At 41.3% G+C, this 15,947-nt stretch overlaps 1 long non-coding RNA gene across 1 annotated transcript in view; it reads left to right on the top strand.

Annotated features, from left to right (window-relative positions):
• Positions 1-507: 507 nt before the first annotated feature.
• The window catches only part of LOC149464898 (uncharacterized), a 48,114-nt gene continuing 32,674 nt past the window's right edge, over positions 508-15,947 (top strand). Inside the window, exons 1-2 of the long non-coding RNA XR_016312276.1 lie at positions 508-782; positions 1,352-1,456. This is a non-coding gene — a long non-coding RNA (uncharacterized LOC149464898). The remainder of the gene's footprint in view (positions 783-1,351; positions 1,457-15,947) is intronic.

Genomic DNA, 15,947 nt, shown 5'->3' with positions numbered 1-15,947 from the left:
GATCTTACATGACAGCATATTTTATCATGTGCTTCAGTTTTGGACTTTATCCCAGACCTTGGCCTCTCGCTTCTTTATGTATTACTTCCCATTTCATTGCCTAGATCGGAAGCTGTGTTTTTGAACATTTTGTTTAATTGCTAATTAAAAAAAAAAAGGTCTCGTACTTGAAGCAGGTACCAAAGGGAAGCAGGTTGCAGATTTTTTTCCTCCCTCCCACCTTCCTCCCTCTGAATTAGGAAGGGGGGGGGAGTAGATAGAGCAGCCATTTAGGAGGCCGGCAAATAAATAAATAAATGCACGCTTTCGTCATTCTGTCCATGGTTTCAAATAGTTTGCCAATGCAGTATCTGTTTCCAAAGGCATGTGCGCAGAGGCAGCAAGGAATACTAATGAGAGGCAGAAGCTGGCAAGGATGGGCCAAGCATGCACAGTAGATGACAAACATGATTTAATGCCCTCTGTCCCTGAGAAATCTCTTAAACTCTCTGTGAAAGGTGTTAAGAGGAAAATGCAACGCATCGCAGTGTCCTTCCCTCTCCTTGTTCTTGCTAATCGCAGTTTACTTTTATTGCATGTTTATAAAAAGTCATTTTGATTATGTCATGCAGCCAACTACTAGATTAGCCCTTGTTGTTAGCTTTTCTTTTTTTTTTTTCAACTTTTCGGAGCAGTTTTACTGGAGTAATGTGAGCAATGCATCAAAATGCTACGAGTGCAAGTGAGGTGAACAGCAGGCACTAACTTTTATCAGACACAACAAACTAAGCTAAATACATAAGGTAAGGTGTGTTTGTTTAAGATATCCTAAACAATGTTTGTAGCAAAAGTATGGTACTTAGGTTTCTTCAATGCTTCTGACTATGATTAATGAGCTAAGCAGTTAGAATCAGAACCATTTCATTATGTTTACTTGTCTTTTTTTTTCAGTTCAACCCATCTGGACAGGGTACACCTTCATTTCCTATTTTCTTCCATTTTAATTCCCAGAATTAAGCCAAGTGATATTTTAATAATTTTAATGTGTCACAGTTTTGGCAGCTCAAGAAATTTGGTTTGCTACCACAATAAACTCTTTATGGCTATAGTTTCCCTCATACTATGAGGATTAGTTATTTAAAAAAAAACCTGTATCAAGACCATTCTCAACAATTTTCCCATATGATTATAGTTTTAAAGTATTTGTAGGCATGTTATGTACATGTAAAATTCTCCATTGTGTAGACTTCCAGAAGCCCTGGACATACACTGGATGCCACCATCTTGGATGTGATATAAGCATCCCCAGCAGACTCAAAGCTGTTACTCAAGTGATAATCTGTATTATTCACCTTTTCTTCTTCCCCCACAGCAATGTAAAACTTTACAAAGGGAGGTGAAGAGTAGAAGGAGTTTGGCCAGAAAAGACAGCAATTGGACACTCCCAGAAGAGGAGAGGGATATGACGTGCAAGGAGGTAGGGGGCTGTTCTAGGGCATCAACTCTTCCTGATTTAATTACTTTTTTTCAGGTTCAAAGTCACATTGCAAGAGAATTCAAAATAGTTTCTAGAAAGCAAAACTGCACGTATGCTTTAAATGATTGGTTTTTTTTTTTGTGCTTTTACCTGCAATTGGTGACAGGGTCTTATTAACCACTTGCATACTGGGGCAAATTTTACATATTTTTTAAAATCAGCATTTTTTTTGCAGGAAAATTACTTAGAACCCCCAAACACAAGCACCTGTGAAATAGCAACAAACTACAGCACCTAAAATTGGTAGTTGACACTTTAAAAACTTTATAGCGTTATCTATTTGGAATTAGTAATGAATTATGGCCCTAGAATTATTACTCTAGCCGTTCTCAGTGCTACCTCAAATGTGTGATGCAATCACTGTTTACATACTGTATGTGTATGTTTGAGTTTGTGTGTGAGCATGAGTGTACAGGGATGCTTTTACATTTTTTTTTTTAAATAATTCTATTTATTTTGTACTTTGTTTTAATTCTTTTTCCATTTAACTTAATTTTTATCACAAGAGGGTCAATAAACCCCCTTGTGATAGCATTGGGCAGTGACAGGTATTTTTATAGAGATATCAGGGGCTATTAGATCCCTGATGTCTTCCCGACCCTTCAAGGCACCTGATCAAATACAGATCAAACAACCAGGGAATGATAGCTCTGAAGGAAGTGAGGAAATCCTTGTCGTTCTGGGATCATACGTCATGGAGTAGATCGGGGAATAGATGTTCCTCCATATCCTCCGTTGGCAGCCATCCCATCACTGTAAAAGTGAGCCACCTGTATCACTTTTACAGAAAAGCCAATCACCAGCTCTAAAAAAATTATACCAGAATCATTGTTGCAGCTGCAAATAGGGGTTCATTGTTAGCATTTACACACACTACCTGTTATACCATACTGGAATGTTCTTATTATAAATTGGGAGGAGTTATTCATGCCATCCATTCAAAGCCCAGCTTTAGTGGATGTTTACTTGTCTGAATCAATGCCATGTAGCAGAATTCCTAACTAGTTGGACCATCTTTGCTTTACCTCAGCCCCAATTTCCAATGCTGCCGGGAGGTGCAGGTGCCTCACTGCTGCCTTCTTAGATAGCTTGGTATTCAAAATCCTGTGACAATATGCCCCTGTAATAGTTAGGAGTACATTCTAATGGGATTGTGAGCACCCACTTATTCCAGGAATAAGCCACGAGGCACAGTGACATAGCCTGCACCTTCTGTAAGTATCTGAAGCTGGGGGCAAGGTTAGTATTTTTTTTCTTTTTCTTAAAGTGGAGTTCCACTCACTCTGTAAAAAAAAAGTCAGCGTCTACAAAAACCATAGCTGCTGACTTTTAAAAAACAGCTACTCACCTGTCCCACGATCCCGCGTTGCCCCCACTGCAGCCCGTTTCACTGGCCATCCTGTATTCCAGGCGCCTGCATCTTCAGTGTGGGCACCCGGCTGTGACAGCTTGCGGCTTCACAGCCGGGTGCCCACTGCACATGCGCAAGTAGCGGTGCGCTTCCTCAATGGCCCGTCTTCTTCTGTGACCTGTCACATGTCCCACAAGACTTCAGGGAGGGAGGGTAGGAGGACAACTTCCTTTTCTGATTGCCTAGGCGATCGCAGCAGAAGTGGGAGCGGGTACCTGTCAAATTCTGGTACCCCTCCCCCACTTTCCGAAGGTGCCAATCCTTAAAGGGGAGCGGGGGACCAATCTTTAAAGCGGAACTTCCCCTTTTGGGTGGAACTCCGCTTTAAGTCACCTTTGCAAGCAATATAAATTTAGAGGGTGGGGGATTTCAATAGAGTGGACCTTTTTTATGGAAGGTCTGCTTTAAATGGTGACAGCAGTGATATGCCTGAGTAACTGACTCGGGAGAATATGAGGAGTTGAACTGAACTCTGTGAAACCCTTATTTTTACAAAATTCACAAGTCAGTGTGACAGAATCTTTAGGCCTTCAGCAGGCCTTAAGAAAAGTATTATATTGCAGCTAATTAAGCTAACAATAGCAAATCCCAATAGGCACTGTGCAGTAGGAGGAGTGGAGATGATTTTTAATAAACTGCCTAGGAAAGTTCTTCCGCTTGGCACCAAGGAAACTGGAGAGAGTATGCTTCTGTCTGGATATTCACCTGCCAGAGGGAGACACACCAGCAGAAATCTGGGAGAAGCCAGAGACTGGGAGTGAGGACACCCGTGGTGCAGTGCAGCAGTGCCTACTGCCACAGGGAGACTGGAGCATCAACACACCTTCTGCTTCCCACCATTGATCACTGGAGGCTTTCAGAGAGAGGACAAGAGGGCCCTCCTCTTCTACAGTGAGAGGTCACTGCAGCATCCCTGGGGCTGGTGAGAGAGCAGAACTGAGAGCAGAACACCAACTGTATTCAATCCATATTTCGGCCATACTGCATTCTATACCACACTTATTCCAAACCTATACCAACTATAACAACCCTATATCACATAATAATGAACCTTTACCGCATTTGAACCACATCTACCTTGCACCTTTGCCAAGACTATACCGTACCTATAGTGTACCTATACTGCAAGCAGATTAACTGAGACTATCGTTAAGAGCACTGATGCTCTTAAAAGGCCCCAGAGATAGCAGGCAGAAGGCATGCCTAGACAGTCTAGGTCTGGCCTTTCCACCATAAATGCTTGTTGGAAGTATAGTTCCAGCACTCGGTAGTTTAAATTTTACTACTGCCCACTGCTGCACTTAAAGTGGTCTTGCTGCTGTATACGCTAATCTGGACGCAAATGCTATCTTTTGCCTAGTCCTTATTGTTAATCACTTTGTATGCTAAATTGTTTTATTACCATTGTTAATCCATTTTATTCTTGCCTAGTTACTAAATATATTGGGATCAATATATTAAGTTTGCCTTTACTGCCTGGTTTGGTGCCTGATTTCTTTGATATATCGCTACTATTGGATACTAAGTGTTACTTTAAGTGATTCCCTGTGATATTTTATGTTTGTACACTCAACCTAATTTGTCAGAGGGGCTGAGGTTCTTGAGAAGGTTGAGGCAAAGAACAGAGGACCGATCCTATCTACTTCCTCCTACTGGGGTAATGCTGCACTTGTAAGTGTTTAAAGTACAGCCTTGAGATTCCTGAGTTTGTTCAACCAAGGTTGGAATGGCCTTAGGAGGAAAAGATAAAAGTAAAAAAAAAATGAAAATAGAAAATAATATTAAAATGTACTGTAAATCTAAAAAAATACATTAAAAAAGTGAAAAGAATATTGTGGGACATGCCCAGGCTTTGAACAAGGAGCTGTTTTTGCAAGCTGGTGTCAGGAATGGACTTGCCAATAGTGGTGGAACTCACCTGCCTTGTGGGCTGCAGTACCAGGGCTGGCCAGCGGGTGCTCTCAACAACCAGAGGTTCACTTTGGCAATTAGCCATCACCTGGGGCTGATTGCAGGTGTATTTAAGGGATGGCCAGACCTGCAGTCTGTGCCTTGGTGTGTGTTTTTCCATGGGCCCCTGTACCTTGTAACCTGCATTCCTGTTCCTGATTCCTGTGTTCCTGTAGTGCGTTCCTTGTTGCCGACCCTGCCTGTTCTGATCCATGCTGACATTCTCCTGCTCTGACCCCCGGCTCGTTCCTGACCATCCTTCTGCCTGATCCTCTGTACCGTGCTGCCCGTGAGTTACTGAGCCCGGTGTGTGACCTGACTACCCTTGTCTGCTGCTTGTACCATGCCTGTCCCCACCGTTACTGACCCGGCTAGTCTGACCACGTCGCTCCTGACTGTCATCCATCCATCCATCCCGCTCGGACCTGGACCTGCCAGCACTCTCTACCACAGCCGGACGCACTCAGGGGTCGCGACCTGGTTCCAGTCTGCACCAAGTCCATCCCCACTATCAGGGGCCCTGGTGAATAGCAGGCTGGGACTTAGACCCCGCACCCTGAGGAAATCCATGCTGTGGGCTTGGCCTGCCTGACCACTCCACCTCTCCAGCCCTGACTGCACTGTGTACCTATTGGTTTGTTTGTTTGTTTGTTAGCACTGTGTTACCTATTAGCTTAAGGTTAGCTTGTTTGCACTGTGTTTGTTTATTTGTGCAGCTAATAATAAATATTATTATTATACCATACCTGAAGTCTGCGTTTCCCTGTGTCAGTCCACACACCTCTGGTCATACTCGGAACCCTAACAGCTGGTATGGAAGTAGTTGAAGTGCCAGTTGAGGTCTCCAACTGTCCTCCTTGTATACGTCCTCTTCCTCCAGCCACCTCATTGCATTACACATGTGGGTGGAAGGCAAAGATGATTGTCTGAGCAAAACAATGACAGATGGATACCTGCCATTATGGTATATAGGCCATAAACTCACGGGAAAGGATGATATAACAAGCTTAAATGGCAGCAGTTGCAAAGCTAGAATTAGGCTGGAATTAAGATGCTGGGCATGTGGTGACTGAGGACATTTTTTTCTGTTGCTTCAAAAGCAGATACATTAAAAAATAGCAAACACTGCAAAGTGGACTGGCTCTGGGAATAGCAGTGGCCTATAATTCCTCATGGTCAGTTTTTGGTTGTCAGGAATGGACTCGCCAATAGTGGTGGGACTCACCTGCTTTGTGGGTTGCAGTACCAGGACTGGTCAGTGGGTGCTCTCAGCAACCAGAGGCTCACTCCGGCAATTAGCCACCACCTGGGGCTGATTGCAGGTGGTGTATTTAAGGGATGGCCAGACCTGCAGTCTGTGCCTTGTTGTACTGTTTGCTTGGCCCTGGTTTCCTGATCCTGTTACTTCTGTCCTGACTCTGCTTGGACTCTGCCTGTACTGACCTTGGCTAGTCCTGACCACTCTCCCGCCTGCTCCTGGTACTCCGTTTGCCCGTTTGCTACCGACCCGGCCTGCCTGACTACTCTTGTGTTGTATGTTTGCTATCTGTTGGAGGTTTGGTTCAGTTTGTTTGCACTGTGTTTATGTTTAGTTTTGCAGTGCGTTTGTATTGTTAGTCTTAATAAATTATATTATTTACTATATCTGAAGCCTGCATTTCCCTGTGTCAGTCCACACACTTCTGGTCATACCCGCATCCCTGACATTGGGACTATGATGAAGAAGGGGAGGAAAAGAGAGAAACACATGCATTAGCAGTCCTTTGTAAGTAGAGAAAAACCTTGTCAGCTACTTTGATACCTCTACATAATAAACCACTGCCGGGAGCATCTCCTCATGTCATAATCACATAGGAGGAGGAAGTGGTGAAGGGGAAATGCAGAGTGCAGAGAAGAGTAGGAAGGAGACAAAGATGAAGAGATCAAGTAAGAATAAAATAAGAAGCAAGAGGAAGGAAGAGGTGGAGGTGGAGAAAAAGTGAAAGGAGGAAAAAAAATCATATTAGAAAGATTTGTCACCTAATACCTCCTTGTGACAGCACCTCTTCCTTTTTAGGTGCCAATTTTTGTTCGCAACAGTCCTTTTTTGGTTGTAGGGTTCTATGTTTAATTTTTGCTGCAGTCTGCCCTTCTTGATAGCTGTAGGATTTCCTCATTCTATTTGCTGCTGTCTTAACTTCCCCCTGCACTGTGAAAGGGCAGGCAGCCTGTGGCCACAGGTATTTCATCTGTAGCTATGTCCCCTTTAAAATAAATATATACTGAGTGCCAAGGAACAGAAAAAATATGCTGGCAAAGCAAAGGAATTTAGCCTGGTCTCTGTGTGCAACCCAACCACCACATCAGTACCAAAAACACAGAAAAAAACAGTGTATGTAAATAAACATTAAAATTATAAAGTAAAGAAAAAAATGCAGATTAGAGCATCCCACATAAGCCAGGAAAATTCCACAAGAATATGTTGGGAAGGGGTTACAACACACAGAATTTGGAAAAAGTAGGGCTCAGACCACTGGATTTAGGGATGATTATTATGTACTGTATATTTTTTGCAGCTCCAGATAGCAACTGATCCTTGCTGCCATCTGGAGCTCCACTGTCCAGCCACTGTACAATATTTTTGGCTATTGTTTCTCAAATAATACACTGTAATGTCTATTTTAAGATAAAACCTGTCTCCTCTTTCCTCTTATGCAGTGTGGTAAAAAAAGCTCACAAATTATGCTATTAAACTGTTTTGCCACTTTGTTTAAGCGTAAACTTAACTATTCCTTCTTACAACTTTTACTGTAGACCTGTGTCTAACTACCTAAAAATCTTTTTTTCGAGTTTAAATGAATCAGATTGGGTTGCTGCTGTATTTAAGGTAAGCTAAATTTAAAAGGTAAAAAAAAAATTATATATCAATTGCATATCTAAACAACATACTGTTTTGTAACACCACATACAGCTTAAAGGCATCTCTCAAGCATGAAATTTAGAAGATATATATTATTTCCATGTAATTTTGTCCTCTTTAAATTAGCGGTTTCCTGCTTTCCATCACTCTTTGCCATCAATTAGCTCACCTGTTAGCCCTAGAAATGGCCATATTTAGTATAAATAATTACCTCCCCAACGTATAGGCTTCGCTGCTACGTTTGGGTTTCACAGATTTCAAGCAGAATTCAACAAACTCCCTATAAATCAAACCTAGGCGGATACACTCATTGCTAGCAGTGACATCATTGTGCTGCACATAGCCTGTGCAAAGAACAGAGCTGTCGGAGCGACACCTTTTACAAGATGCCTGCAGAAAACTACAGGGGATAGATAAAAGACCAATCACCCTACACAGGGAGTGAGAGCAAGAGTTGCTGGTGTTTATTACAGGAAATTCCTGCCCAAAGGTAAAGTTTCATGATGGATTACTGCATAGATCTAGAAGAAATACACATAGCACACCAAGATTCAAGTAAGAAATTATTTATCATTTACCAGCTCTCTTTTATTTTGCTGTCTGTGTATTGTTGAGGAGAAATACCTTCAATTCTTGTGCCACAGATACAACAGAAAGTGAAAGGATAGGTCTAAACAATGAGGGAAATCTCTTCTTGGACAGTTGCCACTGGAATATGTGTCACCATTGGAAGATTTGTCATCTGTTCCACCTGGTGAGCATCACTCACCTTTGCAGCTCAGGACTCACTGTAGTGCACACCTGCACCAAATCAGGAGTGCTTAAATAGACTGCTGGACACTTAGCCTGTGGCTGATCAACAAGTTAGTCTATTAGATTGTGTCCTGGAACCAGGCCTATTTGACTGATTATGCCCAGGATTACATTTAGAATAAGTAGAATCTTTTTACCAGTGTATATTTTGTATATTTTCAACTCTAAAATTCATTTCAAAAAGTGTTAAAGAGTAAGCGCTTCAAAGCTAATTAGTTATGGATGTCCTCCCTATGGCATCTTTATCTGATGCTAAAACTTTTTGGGGCCTGACTGGAAAATCTCCAGCATATCCTTTCTCTCCTCCCAGCCTGAAAGACCCTGCTCTGGTTATTGCCGTACAGTGAAGTCATCTGTGTCATGAGGCTTATTCTTCATGGGAATAAGGGGCTCATTCAATGCATAAGTGACATCATATAAAGCGGGCCAAGCTATTGTATGCCAGCATTGGAGTCTTGCACCTGGCACCACTGGGTATTTGGTTTTGAGTAAGTTTTGTTATGTAGACAAGTAATACAAAAAGACTCATGTTCACGTTTTACTTTACACAGGCAGTGCTATGTAGAAATATAAACACAACATAAAGCAAACACTGCATTGTAAGCAAACCCATAAACCCATAATTAACTATACAAACTCATTTGATTATTTATCTGTAAACAGATACATACAGCCTGTAGTGCTCAGTGATTACAGTCTGGCAACAGTGATACCTGTGAATTAGGCCCCAGAGTCACCATCATTGTTTACATCAATCTTCGTTAAACATGAATTCTATTGAAAATGTAAAATGACAACAAGACACTGCAGATGTATGGCTACCTTAGAAAACTGTTTCACATGATTAAAAATAAGCAGGAAGGTTAAGACAAAGACTGCAGAACTATGAGTTTACAAATAGAAACCTGGGGTAATGTACCTAAAAGAAATATGTAATATGCTAGTTAAAGATTAATAACCTCATTAATAATCAAATCCCTGCAGTCATTGATTGCATTTTCACATTATCTGCTGCTCAGTCAGGGGATATGAACTTGTTACGAATTTCTCCACCCTAGAATGAACTGAGTTATCAATCAACTTCAAAACACGCATCTTCTATTAACATTCGCGCTTGTTTTATTTTATTTTTTCTGTAGCAGCTCATTATGCTAAAATCCCAGCTCTGGTCTGAGTTTTCCTTTGGGCATAGGAATTCATATGCCAATTTATAACACCGACTGTTGGCGTCTGTTTTTTCTTCCTCCCCGTATTCCTGTTTGCCTTCTTTTTTTCTTTCCCACACAAGATTGTACTTCACAATGATTGTTTATTTCTTTCAATTACTTCAAGGTAAGGGCTCTGATTATATATGTTTTCTTTGATTAAGAGGATGTGATTGTTGTTGTGGTTCTTTTTTTCAGTGCCAGCAGCGTAGCAAGCATTTCCACCAATGCATTTGTAGAGAGAAAAATTCTCAGATGATTAATACCATCTAGTCCTTGAGGTGCACATGTCTTTGCTTGTGTGTGTGCATGTGTACAGTTTTGGATTGTTACTGTGATATTAATTAGAGGCATAAGCCCACACAGTCTTTATTTGAGATTAGCAATTATTGGGAAAGCTGCTGGTGATTCAGCCTAGTATATTCCCTTATTCACTCAGCAAAGCAAATGTTTAATTTGCCCAGTGAAATTAGTGGATTGGAAAAAAGATGGTCCAAATGATCATTTATCAGTCCACTTGTGAGTGAACAGGACACACCAGCAGTCCTTCTTAAACATAAAAACTCCTGAGGGATATCAATCCAGTGATTGGACAAAAATATAGAAACACTACATAATTTGCAGGTGTGAAAGTGACGACATGTTTTGTGTTGAAAGTGGAATTCATGTAACATTCATTTGCTTCAAAAGCCCCACTTTCGTCATTTACTATGTGCCCTGCTAATAATACAGAGTCATGTCAAAAAGGACAAATTGTTCATGCCCACTTAGCTGGTGCCTCTGTGACTGAAGTTGCCAATTTATTTGTGGTATATCGAGGTACAGCATCAAAGGTATATACAGTTTTATGGAAACGGTCACCTGATAAGTGTGGTTGACATGGTCAATTGACCGAAAGAGACAAAAGGACATTGCGCAGGATTTTGGCCTGGAATAAAAAAAAACTGATGCAAAAGTGATGGCAGAGCTCAATCTCCGTCTTCCAAAGCTCGTGTCCATAAAAACTGTGCAGAGGAAAAAACATTCATGGGCAAGCTGCATAAAACCCAAAAGACCAATATTAACGTTCAGAAGAGGAGAGAGTGGTGCAGCATCAATAAATCATGGGCTATCTATCAATGGAAGGCTGTAATATGGTTTGATAATTACAGCTTCACACTGTTTCCAACCACCGGACATGTTTACGTAAACATTGTGGTAAACACTGTCCCAAGCTTACGACCAGGACTGTCTTGTGCCAACAATAAAGCATGATGACAGCTCAATCATGATTTGGGCAACCATATTTTGGTATTCTGCAGACTCTATCATCACCTTGAAAGGTAGAGTCACTATCAGCAACTATGTACACATTTTGTGTACCCCATGGTGCAGACATTGTTTTCAGAAGACAGCACCATTTACCATGATGATAATGCTCTGATTCACTCAGCTGGTTTTGTCAAATTGTGGTTTGACAAGCATGCAGACAAAGTCCTGCACCTTACCTGGGCATTGCAGTCACCGAACCTCAATATCATCATCAACAAGGTTCGGGATCGGCATCTCTGCCTGGACCAATTTTTGCATGAAGAGTGGTATCAGATTCCATTATCCAACATACAAGGCTTATAGTTGTCAATTCCCAGGAGAATTTAGACCTTCTTGGATGCCAAAGGTGGTCCAACATATTAGGTAACGATTTTGTACTTTTACTTGGTGTTTCCATAATTTTGTCTAACTCCTGTATTTTAAAAAATAAGTACTATTCTTTTTCCTATTAGGCCAGTTACTGTATGTCATGCAGTAGGGATTTCCACCCGATATTTCCCTATAGTCTTAAAACAGACCTTCACCCATCAAAATAGCATTTTTTCTTGCTGGCTCCTCTCTCAGCCCTCTCACCCCCCATTGCCAACTGGGATATGTGAAATGCACAGGGGGGTTCTTTTGACCTTGTCAGAGACCTTTGCCACATCTGCAAGATTTCCTGTGCATGTGCACAGATGTAGCAGATCTCAAGATACCAGATATTAGTGTTGTGTGCCCAAAGACTGGGCAGAGATCTTGGGCACATCTAAGCACACACAAGATTTTCAAAGATGTCAGCATGGGAGATGAGGGGTGGGACTAAAATATCATGAAATTCCTTAAAGAGGGATCCCCTATTGATTACATTAAGCAAAATATTGAGCAAATCAGCATCATAGTCAAAGAATGCTACTTTGCGATAATACTTGACTCAATGCAAACCATCAGATTCAATGTAAGTTATTTGTGCAGACATCTCATGCTCACAGGACTCAGAAGTGGTTGTGTGCTGGGGAGCGTTGGCAGGATTCCATTTAAAGTTAAAGTGGTATTAAACCCAAAACCGAAAATGTAATATTTTGCAACTTTACCAGTCAGTTTATGTGGTGCGTTAGTTTTCTTTTTTTAGGCTTTTTTCCTCTTAATTCACCTGGTGATCTGGCCAGTAATGCAGGCCATAGACGGGCCGTTTATCAGAAAAATTGTCGGCCGATAAACGAAAAATCGGTCGGTGCTGTTGCCGATGCTGCCACCAATGCTCACGAATGGGACAAGAAACCAGTTTGACAGACAGGAGAGCACACCATACAATGTGACAGCAATACAAATACATTACGTTTTTTATTTGGATACAAATGGATACATTTGTTGCAACCGCAAGACTTTTTCATATAAAATATAATAGCGGACTTCTTTGTTGCAACCGCAAGACTTTTTCATATAAAACATAATAGCGGACTGTTTTTTTTCTACTCCTATAAACCTATCTTTGCTTGAAAAGTAGAACATTTTAAAGAACCTTTTTAGAACCTCATTACCTTTTCTAGGAATACAATTTAATTTTGGGCTTTCAGAAACAATATATATATATATATATATACACACATACATGTGTGTGTGCATTTACAGTAAAAAGAATGATGGCAACCTTGCAGGTCATGGCTGATGCGCAGATTTTTTTATCGATAAAACGATCGGCCAATTTGCCCATCATTGCCGGGAAAATCAGCTGATTGTCCAAATTGGCCACAAATTTTCCAACATGACCGATAAAAACACTGTGCGAAAAACCCGAGAAACGGCCGACCAATTAACCCACTAACAGTGCGAAAATCGGCCGATTTTTTCTTTCGGCAGAAAAATTGGCCGATTTTCGACCCGTCTATGGCCAGCATAACACACCTCCTGTATTAGATTACCTACAATTGCAATAGAGACACCTTTGGACAGCAGCACTGTTAGTCTGGGGGAAAGGTGAATGTTAGATGTACTAGCAAGTTTATACATACTAAACAAACTGAAATCAAACTACAGCTAATACATTATAAGCAATTACAGTAACAGTTTTTTTTCATTTGCGATAAAGGTTTTACACAAATAAAAGTTTTTCATTGTAAACATCCTGTCAGCAGTAGATTATTTGCTCAACCCTATAGCTGCTATGTTTGCAGATCATCAAGTGAAAATAAAAGAAAGAACCTCTAAAAAATAAAACTAATGCAGACACCATATTTAAGAATTGGTGAGCTGCAATATAATAAAATGCATACTTTTGGGTTTTATACCACTGTAAAGAGCACTTTTAGCTCAAAATGTAATGGCAATACCACTGCACAGTCTTTTTTTATCACTTAAAATGTTATTGAATTTCAACAAAGAAGTGATACAAAGTAGTAAAAGCATTTAGAAAAGCTGTAAATACATTTATTAATAGAAGGCATACAGGTAACAAAGTAACAGGTGTGCATACAGGATGCACATCAGTAAGGATTGCTGTGCATCCTGACCAGGTATCAACCACGTAAACCACATAAAAAAAAAATAATACAGGAGATACGATACAATGCAGATCAATGCAGGCCGTATATTGTCATAATGTGAACCTGGATGGGGATAATCAAATGAACTTCACCAATGATATTTCAATAACATTCAGGAGCTATCTGAGAAGAGGGTCACTGGAGAGGTCATTTATCCAAAGTGACCAATTTGCTAGAAATTTGGGGATTGTTAAATGTGCTTTGGCAAACATATATTCCATGTTTAGATTTTGGTTAAGAATGGAAATAAGTTGTGGGAGATTTGGTGGGATCTGATCAGGGGCGGACTGACAACTCATGGGGCCCCCGGGCAATAGTGGATTCTGGGGCCCCTGTGTCCTTGCCCAAACTCAAAAAAGCCTATGAAAAAGGTACCAGGGGCATCTCATGGGGCCCCCTACTGACCCCGGGCCCTCAGGCAGTGCCCGAGTTTCCAAATTGTCATTCCTCCCCTGGATCTGATTTTTCCAGATGCGTGCAACAGATAGACGTGCTGCTATCAAAATATGTGGGATAATGAAATGATACTGTCTAGGTCATTGCTCCAGACCAATACCGAGCAGCGACACTGCACAGTCTTTTTATGTTTGCCTGAGTCTTTTGGAGATTCAGACAATTTCAAGTAGACCTTTCTTCTGGAATCGGAAAGCTACAATAAGTTAGAACTGTACACACACATTTCTGAAAGCAGTGCTAAACTAACCCCCAGCAGCAGGTATCATAGAAACCCCTGTCCCCACCATCATCACTTTCTGGTTATTTTTTGGCACTAACACCTGCCCTTCGTCACACCATGGGGTTGGTTTACTGAAGGTAAATATACTGTGCACTGCAAGTGCAGTTGTTTTAGCCACTTGCCCTCCAGAGGATTTACCCTCCTTCCTCACCAGGCCATTTTATGCGATATGCAGGGGCGGACTGACCATTCGAGCACTCGGGCACTGCCCGCCGGCCTGGGGTCAGTAGGGGACCCCATGAGATGCCCCTGGTACCTTTCATTGGCTTTTTCATAGGCTTTTTTGGGTGTGGGCAAGGACACAGGGGCCCCATGATCCCCTATTGCCCGGGGGCCCCATGAGTTGTCAGTCCGCCTCTGGCGATATGGCAGTGCGTTACTTTAATTGACAACTGCGTGCTCATGCAGCGCTGTACATAAATTAAATTTATGTCATTTTCTTCCCACAAATAGAGCCGTCTTTGAGTGGTATTCGATCACTTCTGTGTTTTTTTATTTTTTGCACTATAAACAAAAAAAGACCAACAATTCAAAAAACAAACAATATGTTTGACTTTTTGGTATAAAACATATCCAATAAAAACATTTTAAAAAACAAATTTTGTCATAAATTTAGGTCAAAATGTATTCTGCTGCATGTCTTTGCTAAAACAAATTCCCAATCCGTGTATATTAATTGGTTTACGTGAAAGTTATAGCGTCTACAAATGGCGGTATATATTGAACATTTTTTTGTTATACTAGTAATGGCGGCGATCAGTGACTTATAGTGGGACTGCGGGACTGCGGCGAGCATTCTGACACTGGGTGGGAACTGACAAACTACCACTGACATCCCTAGTGACACTAATACAGTGACTAGTGCTAATAAAAAGCACTGACACTGTACTAGTTACACTGGGCAGCAAGGGATTAACATATGGGGCGATCAAAGGGTTAACCGTGTGCTGTGCTGTGTTTTATTTGGGTGATAGTGATGGTTGATAGTGGTGCTATTGATCCTGACTGAGAAATCAGGGGAAGAAGCATGTGGGGGAGGAAATATTATGAGCTCAGTTTTGGAAAGATTGAGTTTTAGGAAGTGGTGTGACATCCAGTCTGATATGTCTGTTAGTATATGATGTGAGGAAACTGATGGGGTGAGCTGAGGAGTAGAGAGATAGATTTGTGTGTCATAAGCATAGTAATGGTATTTAAAACCATGGGAAGCTATCAGCTGCTCCAAGGACAAAGTGTAGGCCGAGAATAGGAGAGGTCCAAGGACAGAACCTTGGGGGACCCTGATAGTAAGAGGAGTGGGACAGGAGGAAGTAGAGTTGTAAGTGACACTGAAGGTCCGATGAGATAGGTAAGATTCGAACCAACGAAGAGTACAGTCACCGAGGCCAAGTAAATAGAGTTTTTTGAGGAGGAGGGGGTGTTCAACTGTTTCAAAGGCAGTGGAGAGGTCCAAGAGTAAGAGTACAGAATAGTGACCATTGGTTTTAGTGGTTAGTAAGCCGTTTGTGAGTTTTAGGAGAGCAGTTTCTGTGGAGTGCTGTGGGTGAAATCCAGACTGAAGGGGATCGAGAAGGTTATTTTCAATAA

The sequence above is a fragment of the Staurois parvus genome, unplaced genomic scaffold (assembly GCF_062004578.1).
Source record: "Staurois parvus isolate SC_StPar_1 unplaced genomic scaffold, SC_StPar_1.0 ptg000145l, whole genome shotgun sequence".
Taxonomy (NCBI): Eukaryota; Metazoa; Chordata; class Amphibia; order Anura; family Ranidae; genus Staurois; species Staurois parvus.
The sequence above is the reverse complement of the archived record's forward strand: the minus strand, read 5'-3'. Positions and strand labels throughout refer to the sequence as shown.